This window comes from Polistes dominula, unplaced genomic scaffold (assembly GCF_049000335.1).
Source record: "Polistes dominula isolate Pdom_NZ unplaced genomic scaffold, Pdom_raw_medaka contig_77, whole genome shotgun sequence".
Taxonomy (NCBI): domain Eukaryota; kingdom Metazoa; phylum Arthropoda; class Insecta; order Hymenoptera; family Vespidae; genus Polistes; species Polistes dominula.
Genome location: NW_028301152.1, coordinates 2,312,045 through 2,324,272, shown reverse-complemented (window position 1 = coordinate 2,324,272; position 12,228 = coordinate 2,312,045). Strand labels below are relative to the sequence as shown.

Here is a 12,228-nt window from a genome sequence, read left to right as displayed (position 1 = left end):
TTGGCTGGCATCTCTCTAGAAAAAAAAAATTGAGGACGTCGTAATTATAAGCAAAAACTCTTTGCCGAATGTCTTCGACGACGCAGTTATCTCTCTCTCTCTCACACACACACACACATACACACACACGTTTGATATCAAAATATAATTATTTTTTTTTTAATATTTACAACAAATCCCTTGCTTTTCGTCACCTTTCGTGACATCATATCCCCTTTCCCCATTTTCCTTAAGTTCGTAATTTTTTTTTTCTTCAAGTCAAATCACGTTTTTATTTTTATTTCCCCCTTCTCCCCTCCCCCTCCCCCCCCTCACACTTCTCGTATGATTTATATAAAATCTCCAATGGGTTTATATAATAACCAAAGTGGAAGTAGAAACGAAGGAGAGAAAGATTATCGGTGGTGATAGGGTGATACTAATAGGGTGTGGGTGGGGGAAAGGGGATGTGGGTACCAGTTGGTAAATAAGATCGGATTGCGCGTCAAGTACGACTATGAAATGTAAACGGATCTAAAAACAAAAAGTTACTAGTAGTTCTCGTCACATTCTAGAGACCGATCACCACCACCACCTATCCAGTTTCCCATCGACGTTTGATTCAAGAACATCAAGATTATCCTTTCTATCGTTTTGTGTAATTATTTCTATTTTCTTTTCTTATTTTTTTGTTATATCTCGCAAAAGTTCAGTGGGTTTTTTTTTTTTTTTTAATATATATATATATATATATAATGTAAGTACATCTTTGTATATTTATATATAGAGTGAATCAGTCAATAATATTCTTATCGTCGTGAAATTATTTCGATTTTTCGAATATTTTCTTATTTTTTCCAATATTTCAAAAAAGTTCAAGTTTTTATTTATATGCCATATTTAAAATATTCAGAATTAACCGAGTTTTACCGATAAGATAAAATTTATCTTATTTATATTTAATTGTATTATATTTTTTTTTTTATATATATTTATTTTTAAAATAAATTTTTTTTAATGCTTTCTTATCATATGATCGTATTTTTATAAAATTAGTTAATACAATTTGCATATACAATCTCAAAATAAATCTTATCATTTGCCTTTTGGTTCATGCTGTATGCATATATATATATATATACTTGTAATAGTGTTTTTAGTAAGTTTAAAAGGCAACATTCCAAGAGGTAAACATTTATTTTTTTTCATATCAGTGGGCGTGTATACGCCACGTACATTTACCTAACGTTTATTATGTTAAGATGAATAACATCTGTCAGATTTACTATGCATTCGCATAACCGCACGTGATGTTAATGGTGGTTCTACTCGAGAGATATGTATAATGCTTGCATGTAACTTCGTCTAAACTCTTGTGTCGTTTTAGCCTAGTCATTCTACCTTTATTCATTCATAGTCATTTTCTTTCCTGTTAAAGAACTATCATCTCATCTTTCATTTGTTCAAATACAATTTTCGTGCTTTTCTTTTCTTTTGTTCTTTTTTTTTTTTTTTTTTTTGTATATTATAAGATTAAAATACTTTCATATATATGCATCGAAATAATTGATTGAATTGAATCAAATATGGACTTTATATAGCACGTATGTGTGTATATGTGTATGTGTATTGAGATTTATCGATAAAATAGTTTGAACAATTGCCGAGATGAATTTTTATAATTCAACGTAGTATTGATTTTAAATAAAACTTCTCGTACGTTTCTAACGAGGATGGTTTTTTTTTTTTTTTTTTTTTTTTTTTTTTATTCTTGTCTTTATTCTTCGAAAATTGAAAGAATTATTATATAGTTAAATTAGAATAAAAAATGTCTCTCTTTTGGTAAAAGCAATCAAGGTTGGTTCTTAGTTTAATTGTTTTTTACGAGAAAAGTCTCTAGACAAGGCTTTTTTTTTTTTTTTTTTTTTTTTTTAAGAATTAAAATAAGACGAAAAAATTCTTCCGTTGGAATACATTAAGTTTTTATTTTAAAGAATGTAATGTTAATATCTTACATATTAACTTTTAATAACGTAATATATAAAATTACCAGAGGATCGGCAAATAACCAGATTTTAAATTCAAAATTAAAATTTATGTTCAATGTTACTCTTATGTATTTATTTGCGACAAGTATAAATTATACCAATATAATTTTATTATTATTATTATCATTATTTAAAATAAATTTTATTTTATAATATTATTTAACAAGATTGTACCAAATTAGTTATTAACTTCATTTCAATAATAATAATAATAATATTAATAATAATAATTAAAGAATACGATTGTTATTAAATATCGATCAGTAGAACGGTTTTACGGTATAATTTAATAACAAAATAAATCGTTTATTATTACATTTCGTGATTATTACCGCAAAATAATTACGAACAAAATATGAAATAATTAAAATATGAATAATTCAATTTCCCCGTTGAATTAAATGAATACTCTTTTTTTTATATTATACAAATAAATTTATTCAATGGCTGATATATATATATATATATACGTAAAACCAACAACAGCAAGATTTATATTTATAAAAATAAGTATATACAATTATCGATAGATTTAGGTTTAAAATAATAGAAAACAATGAAATCTATTATTAGCGATATTATTTTAGGATTGGAGTACTTAATACTTAGGCTTATGAAAGATAAGTTATGATTTAGAAAATATTCAATGGATGTTGTAAGATGTATCGTCTGTACACTCTCGGTAGGGATAACAATCAATACGAAATATGGTATCAACTGAAATCCACGACAATGGTAGGGATAATCGTACCCCCGAAGCATAACGTATCCCTTGAAATTTGCACTTAATGCGCGCCCTTTTAATGGCTCCTCCACCATCACCACCACCAACAACCCTGTCAATGATTTCAGTAACTTTTCTCGAGCAGGGTAAAAGCCTTGTATGCTTTGCCCTTAAACGAAATTCACCCTTTGAGAAGCTTCGATCATTCGAAGGGTCTACAGTAAAAGCTTCGATTATTCTCCACAATTCGTCACATTTTCAACACAGAAAGTGAAAGATGGAATGGGGGAATGAGATGATTCATATATTTTTATACATTTTGTGAGAAAAGTTTCTTATTATTGTTACCATTTGCGCATTTAATAATAAACATAACGTTAATTGTCAAATGACCGATTGAAATTAGTTTTTTGTTTTGTTTTGTTTTTTCCTTTCTTGGAATCAATAATTAGAATTAGAAATTTGATATTTAAATTATTATGCATTGTATGTTCATTTTTCTTTTCAATTTTAGTCCCTAATTATGGTAATAATATTTTATTAATATATATAATTATACAATAGTTATATATTAGGGTAAATTAAAAGTTCGTGCATTTGTTGTATTATAAACTGCATAATAGATTGTTTTAGTAAAATTTACTTTCGAAATATTAATTAAAACACACACACACACATGAACCTTTGTTTCTCACCCTAATATAATATATTTATAATTATATTATAACTACTACAATTATATATATATATATAATTATATAATAATTATAAATATAACTGTTATCTTATTCCTAATTCGTGATAAACAACTACGAACATTCATTTTCCTATTCGATATTAGATTTGTGTGCATATTATAGTATTATAGATCGCAATCCAGACGTAGTTAAACATTTCTAGAGGGCAATAGTATAAGCACAAGGACGAGACTAGGCATAGACTCGACTACTGCAGTAACCAGTAACCATGTTACCGAAGTCAACTGCTTCTCATAAATCATAGCTCTGTGATGTAATGTATTCCCACTCTCTCTCTCTCTCTTTCTCTCTCTCTCTCTCTCTCACGTAAACGCACACGTACACATGTATGATATGGAAAATGTGCACGTGCGAACAGTTTCGTGATAATGTACATAAAGTCCCCATGGAATATAATTGCGAATCAAGAGAGGGAAAGAGGTACAGAGAGAAAAGGATGGGAGTAAGGGGATGGTAGAGGATAGGAATAGGAGAAGGATGAGGAGGGAGGGAAAGAGAAAGAGACTAGCTGGACACCCTCTCACGATTCTATTTATCTCTGTCTGTCTCACTATAGTGCGTTCTCTTTCACTCCAAAGTGAATATATAGGAGGTGTAGCGTATACCGATCGTGCCATTGATCGTCCTCGAACACTAGGGTTGAGCGTTCGAGAGGAGGGGTTGGACGTCCTCGTTACGTCAATTATTATCGAGCGTACGAATTACCGAAAGCACCGTTCCCGACCCAACCGGCTTTCCAAGGTAATTTCCCGTTGGAGTTCGAATCTACCAACCCCCATTCGACCAACCAACCCCCGTCGAACAACACCCCTATCTCTACTCTTTCATTCACGTCTCTTAAGAATTATTTTTTCTTTTATTTATTATTACGTGCTATAATATATGTTTTTAATTTGTTTTTTCTTTTTAAATTTTATTATTATTATTATTATTATTATTATATTTATTTTCTGATTTACAATTTGTATTCGTGGACGTTAGTTGAATTTCTACTCTCTTTTTTTTTTTTTTTTTTTTGGTTTATTTTAAATAACACATGGGTAGTAATTTTTTATATGTTATGAGGGTTTATAGTTTTCTTTTACAATTTTTATATATAATTTAATCGTATGTTTGATTCTTAATTCTTTTTCTAATACGAGTAGCGTTACGTCTCTCTATAGCTAGTTTGTTGGTAACTGTAGTACATATATATATATATATATATATGTCAATACAGTTATTTTTCCGATATAGTTGTAAAGTTATATCCGTTAATTAATCCGCAATATTATTCGATACACGCGCGGTTTTGTTTTTGTCGCAAACGTTAGTAAAAAAATTTTCATAATAAAAAAGTACATCCGATACACGGGATTGATTTATAAATGAAGAAAAAGAAAAAGAATAAGGGGGGATATTAGATGAAAGTTATAAAAATAATATTGATATCATAATATTTTCATGAAATAAATTTTATTCGTTATCGATATCACTACCACCACTACCACCACCACCACCTTGGGGAAAGGGAAGAAAAGTGGTGGGAGTTTGGTTTCGGTACTTTGTAATTTACGCTGTATCGTAAAATAAGAATTTGCGTTTCGTTTTATGGATTACACGAAAATAAATTTCCTCTGCGGTTTAAATTGATATAAAGGAAGTTATTAAAAACGAAAAAAAGTAGGCAATAATTTTTCGAATTTTCGTGAAATATAAAATATTACTTCTATTACTTTTCATTTTGCTACTACTACTACTACTGCTACTGCTACTATTACTATTACTACTACTAGGAGTATTACATGTCACCAAAATCTAACCGTTATTTACTATGCTAACGCGCAGTAATAGTATTTGACTTTGGTGAAGTTCTCAAAGAAAGGTTGACAGGAATTGCTGTGTAAACTTCAAGTACCTCTTATTTCATACGAATAAAGCATCGAGACTTCGAGCAGCAAATACCCTACGAGCTTCTAATTTCAATAGAAAGACCACCACACAACTCGTAAGAGCAATGTGCTGCAGGTGGAACGGATCAAATCGAGCCTAAAGTGGGAAAGAGAAAGAGAGAGAGAGAGAAAGAGAGAGAGTGAGAGTGAACGAACTATAGTTGAAAGCTCTTTCAAACGAATTCTTGGCATGTGCACTTGGCCGAAACGGATATGAAAGAAAATAAATTTACTTATTTCCTAGCACCAAAATTTCTTCTTTACTTACTCGAATATTTCCCTAAGTGATATAATCGTAACAATAAATATTTATATATAAATATATTTATGAAGTAAGCACTTTAAACAAAGGTATTACTCAAAAAGCTATCAGATCTTATTTATAATATTATATTATTTAATTTTTATATATTATATATATTATAAAATTATTATTAATAATTATATATTTATAATAGGCACAAATATAATATATATAATATATTATAATTATATATAGTTATTATTATTATATATATATATATATATATATATATATATATATATATATATATATATATATATATATATATATATATTATTAGTTATAGTTATTATTCTATTATATATTATTATATATAACACATTTATCTATTATTATATTTATATATAATATATTAATAATATTATAATATTATATTATAATATAAAAAAATATAAAAATAATATAATATATTATATTTATATATTAAATAATGATTTTAATTATAACGCGTAACTTTAAGTATTAACGTCAAGTAATTGTAAGTTTATGGAAAAATATACCAGCCGACGAAAATTATGCTAAATAAGTTGCTACAAAAGTAGCTTATTTTTTATTATTTTTTTATTTTTTAATTTATTTCTTATATATATTATTTATAAAATAACTTTTTATAGAGTATAGAACAAGTCTTCTAACCTCGTCATTTGACCATCATCTCTTCTCTCTCTTCCTAACAACGCAAGAAGAAACACCATACTTACTACTCTTTGCTAACCTTTCCTTTTACGTTCAATTCACAAAACCGGTTCATGCTTACTCGCGATTAAACTCCAAGAAAGAAGGTAGGTAGGCTGTACCTTCCTCTTATTATAGAAAGTTCAAAGTCACTTTAAAGACATATTTGGCATTATTTTTAATTAGACTATAATAATTATTTATAACAACGTCTATTCTATTTATTATTGATAATTCTATTGAATTGATCATTAAATGCAATCAAAATTGTCGATATTTTATCTCTTAATAATTGATACTATATTCATAATATTTTTTTTTCTCGTTTTTATGAAATATTCCAACATTATATGTGTGTATATATAATGTGTGTGTAATATACATATGTAAATATGATACCAAAGTACAATGTGAGTATACTTGTCTGATAGATCTTTACAAATACATAATAATTGTTAATCAATTCTGATACCATATTCGAATGTGATGAAAAATTTCTAATCTAATATTGAAACAATTTTCTTTCGTAAAGATCGTAGATATTTAAAAAAAAGAAAAAAGCTATTTACTTTTTTTTGTTCATAATCCGAGTTAAAATCGAACATCATTGAAAATGTTTTTTTTTTTTTTGTAATCGTTATGTCGAAGATTACTCTTAAAAAGTAACTAAAACTTTAAAAAAAGAAGATGATGAAGAAGAAGAAGAAGAAAAAGGTAAGGGGAAAAAAAATGATAATGAGAAGGAAATAACGAAAGATTACTTCGTCGTCGTATACTGTGAAAATTACGATCGCGTTTGGAAGATTCGATCGAGCGTGTACTGCTATATGCAATAAGGTTATACAAGGTGTCCTCGTGAAATTGCTGTACGCTCCGTTATCTCTTTTATATATATATATATTATGTATGTCGATGGGAATAAGGAACTTTGGATAATTTGTATCTATCTATTGAAACTTCAACGATGCGCATCTTCTTTCACGAGATCAAAAGAAATGTCTCTCTCTTCTCTCCTCTCTCTCTTTTCTTTTTTTTTCTTTTCCTTCCATATTTCGTACTTATTTATTTTTTTTTTTAATATAATTTTTTTCGAAAAATATTTTCAATAGAAAAATAATGAATTAAAAAAAAAAGGAAAATAATAACAGACAACACTGCGTTAATTTAATTTCATATGCATGCATATGCATGTATGTGTATGTATGTAACAACTATATATTAATATTTTTCATTGTTGTATAACGTTATTAAAAATTGATTGGGAAGAATGATTTTCGTTTTTATTTATAATTAAAAATAATATTCCAATTTCGTAGTTAACTTAATAACCGAACGTACGTGGTTTAACTTTTGATTTGAATTTTTTACCAAAGTAAAACATTTCATTTTTATCTCGTAGTAACATTTTGTACATAATTCAAAATAGAGAATATAGGTTTTGTCTTATGTTAGGTAAATTTATAGTAAGAGTTAACTATGCCGGAGGAAACACGCGATATCGAAAGTTTCAATGGTGGTACAAGCTATAAGCTGCTACCTACTATGACTTTGCGGACAAGTCAGATCAAATTCGTTCAACAAACTATTTCTGTAATAATACAATATTGGTGATATCATAATTAATAATTTATTCACACATTAAATATTAAATTTAAAAAAAAAAAAACGTTAATATATAATAATAACCTATATTAATGTAAATCTTTATTGATTTCAATTTATATTTATTTATATTAATATCGTATAAATAATATTTGAGATCATATTCTAACGCCAATGAAATTTGTTTTAATTTCATGTAAATTTATATTTATTTATTTTAATATATAAATAAGTTTTTATATCATATTCTAATAAGATTTAAATTGGTTGCAGTGTTTAATTTAAATTTGTATTTATTTATCTTAATATCATATATGAATAATCTTTTAAATCATCATATTCTAACGAGAATGAAGTTTGTTGTACTTTAATTTAAATTCATATTTATTTATTTTAATATATATATATATATATATAAACTTTTATAGATCATATTCCAACGAGAATTAAATTTGTTATAATTTAATTTAAAACATGTTTCGAAGTCTACTACTTTACTTTCGTTGTCGTTGTTATAATGTTGTTGAGTTGTGCAAGCGTAACATTTTAAACAGTACTAATAAATACTCAAAAATGTTTGCAAACTCATATGTTTCATTTATGTGTAGATATATATTATTTCATAATATTTTATGATCTATCATATCTTTTTATAATATAACAAATATTATAAAATCAAATTTCTTAATATTTTCATTTATATAGTACGTGTCATAAATAATAATTACCCGACACATTTATTCGAACGTAGTATTATGTACAAAAAGCGCGTTACGTTTTCGAGGAAGTTTGCGGGAAAGGAAAGAATGAGAAAACGGAGAAAGGAAGTGAACAGTAGAAGAAGAATAAAAATAAGAAGAAGAAAGAAGAAGAAAAAGAAATAAAAAAAAAAAAAAAAAAAAACAATAACCGGTCAAGCCGGCTTAAGCTTGATCGAATCAGCCACGGGGTTTCTCTTTCGATTCGATCTTTTGGCGTACTTTGCGTCATCGTAGTGATCGTGAATCATGCGAGACGTTACCTATCGACTGGGAAATACAAAACGACGAACGGTCATCGAGCTCTCGATATTTAGGTCGTGATAGTAATGTAATATTAAAATAGTATTGTCGTCTCATTTTTTACTTTCCTTTTATTTTTTTTTTTTTGGTTTTGAGAAGGAACTTTTTCCCCATGACACATTGTCAACGTAATTCATCATTTTTCAACATAAATCGTCTTATCGTTTCTATGAACTCTCAACAACTTACCATTTTTATTTCTTTTTTTTTCTAGTTTTTTTTATTTCATAGTGAGTTGACAATTTTAATTGTAAATATTAAAACTGTATCGTCATCGTTGTTTGGTTGCTTCTAGATTTACAATAGTTTTTTTTTTTTTATTAATTCGAGTAAAAAGAAAACAATTATTATTTTCGCAAATAATTATAATATATATAATAACAAATATATAACATATAATAAAACAACAATCTCTATAAATTTTTGAACAATTTTAACACTAAATATACCGAGCTTTCACATATATATTTCTACCACATTAATCAAATAACTCATTTCTACAAAATCATACATATAAAATAAAAAATATACCATTTAGGTAATAAGAATTTTTGTTTCACCAAATAGCACAATATAACTTGTAACAAATTCCACTCTAAAAAAAAATTGATAATCCAATCAAATAGTACATTTAGTGTTAACATCAAACGTAGCTGTATAATATAAAAAAAAGTTACATAATTCTGTGAGTAAAGGTCACTCGTGTGTATGACACAAAATTATGCACTAAGATGTTAACTTCAATAATCGTACGATAACTAGTTATTTTTTTTTGTCAACTAGACAAGATCGTTGACTAGTGATAATAGTAACAATAATAATAATAATAGTAGTAATAGTAGTAATAATAGTAATAATAGTAATAGTAGTCGTTCGATAAATCGAACCATACTATGACGGTACGCACAATGGCAGCGTTAATTTAGGTTTCGTCGAAACCTAGGGGGTTGCTGACTAACGCGAAAATTAGAACTAATTCTCCGATTAATTTACGATTGGTGCTAGTACCTTTTGCATATTCATGAGATAAGTCAATGCTTGTTGCACTCTCTCTCTCTCTCTCTCTCTCTCTCTCTCTCTCTCTCTCTCTCTCTCTCACACACACATACACATACTCTTTCTGTCAAAGTTCAACATTTTCGTCGTTTACAATGAGGTTGTTACAAAAAGCCCTACTCATCCCACCCACTCATCCCACTTCTATCTATCTATCTATCTCTCTCACTCTCTCTCTCTTTCTCTTTCTCTTTCTCTCTCTCTCTCTCTCTCTCTGTAGCATTAGCGTAGGCTAATTAACTCGAAAGTCGAATTACTGATTTCGTATGCGTAAGCTTCCTATACACGTACTCTCACCATATTTAATATATGTGTGTTAGTGTGTATACGTTACTCTCAGCTTTGACGCTTTACCCTTTATGAAAAGTGAATTTTTCTATTAAACTTCGATGATCAATCGAGTTGGGGAGAGGGAAGTAGAGAAAGGGGAAGATCCTTTTTGATGAACAACTAGGAAAGTATATACATATATATGTCGTCTAATAACGAACGACATTATTTGGATATTAATTTGAATATTTAAATTAGTTTCGGATTTTTTCGTCTGAGGAGGAGAAAAAACAAAAAAGGTAAAAGAAAAAGAGATATGCATAATCAAAATTTTGTCTCTGATAAATTCGTGACGATCTTTAAGGGTAACGGAAGTTGTTAGTATTATTATTACATCGTACCTATGAATTACGATGAGGCAAATGGTGCAAGAGAAAAAAGGGATGCAGGGACGACAAGATTTTAAAAAGAGAAACAAAGATAAATAGTCGGCGAAGAATGAGATAAAGAAGAAGAAAAAAGAGAAAAAAAGGTTGAGAGAGAGAGAGAAAAAGAGAGGAGAAGAAGATAAGTGAGAAGATTTATTTTTAGCAGGCGCCTCGTGCAATATGATGGCGTCATGGTTGTGTTGTGAATTACTGCTGCTGTTGCTGCTGCTGCTGCTGCTGCTGCTGCCTAGGCTAACTCGTAATTGACAGTTCTGTTCGTTCAATGACGCTTCTTGTTTGTATATAAGACACACAACGATTATATTATTCCCATACGTTTTAACATTTATCGTATGATTATGAAAATCGTATACATTTTAATCGAAATCTATGTTATACCTTTTTTTTATTTTCATTTATTTTTTTTTTCATCACGAAATTATAAATCTTGTTAAAAGCTGATTTTCACTAGAAATAAATATATTTCTGTATATATATGTATGTTAATTGTTAGTAGGTTTAGTGTTTAATTAAAGTTTAGTTGCAATTCAATAATACTTGATACACTGCGTTATCCAATTATTTTCTTCTTGTTTTATTAGCTTTAAATAGAATTTAGTAACATAATTACAGGTAATAGATTCCGAATTTAACGTCGAATACAATTATTTAAAATTATTTAGATTTTCCGTTGAATTTCGTTTAATAAGAAACTCCGATAATTTGATTTATAACTGTAACATACTTATGGTTCGTTATTATCTTTAATTATAATCAAAGAATAAATAAACTTACTTAACATACTATACAATTATTGATTAAACGATTTGATAAAAGTTTAGGTTTTTTCTTTATTAAAAAAAAAAAAAAAAAAAAAAAAAAAACATAAAAAATTAACTGATTTAAAAAGTTATATAATAGTTATCTATTATTCAATTATAAATCAAATAACATTTGCAGAATAGATAACAATGATACAATTTATATTTATATATATTTATATTTTTATTCATATTTGCGTGAGACATTTTGTAGAATAATAATAATAATAATAATCATAATAATAATCATAAATCAATAATAGTTATATTTTTCATTTTTTTTTTTTTTTTGAAATATTATCTACAACTAATCCTAAGTCATATAAAACAACACAGATAGTTAAAGATTATCAAGAAAGAGATATAACTAAAGAGTTTTTCTTAGTAATAGTTAGATTTGTTCTATAATATATGTCACCAGGAAGCATGACGCCAATGTATTAGAGTAAGCAAGCAAGCCTATCGTGACGTTTGACGATGACGAAGCAGCCAACAGCAGCCATCCCCTGCCCCTCCGTGTCATATCCTACTAATACACTTGCACGTGAACATATATATATATATATTTATA

The 12,228-nt window shown here is 27.6% G+C and overlaps 1 protein-coding gene across 2 annotated transcripts in view; it reads left to right on the top strand.

Moving 5' to 3' along the window:
- The window catches only part of shg (DE-cadherin), a 157,449-nt gene that overhangs the window by 64,707 nt on the left and 80,514 nt on the right, over positions 1-12,228 (top strand). The gene's annotated exons all lie outside the window — the stretch shown is intronic.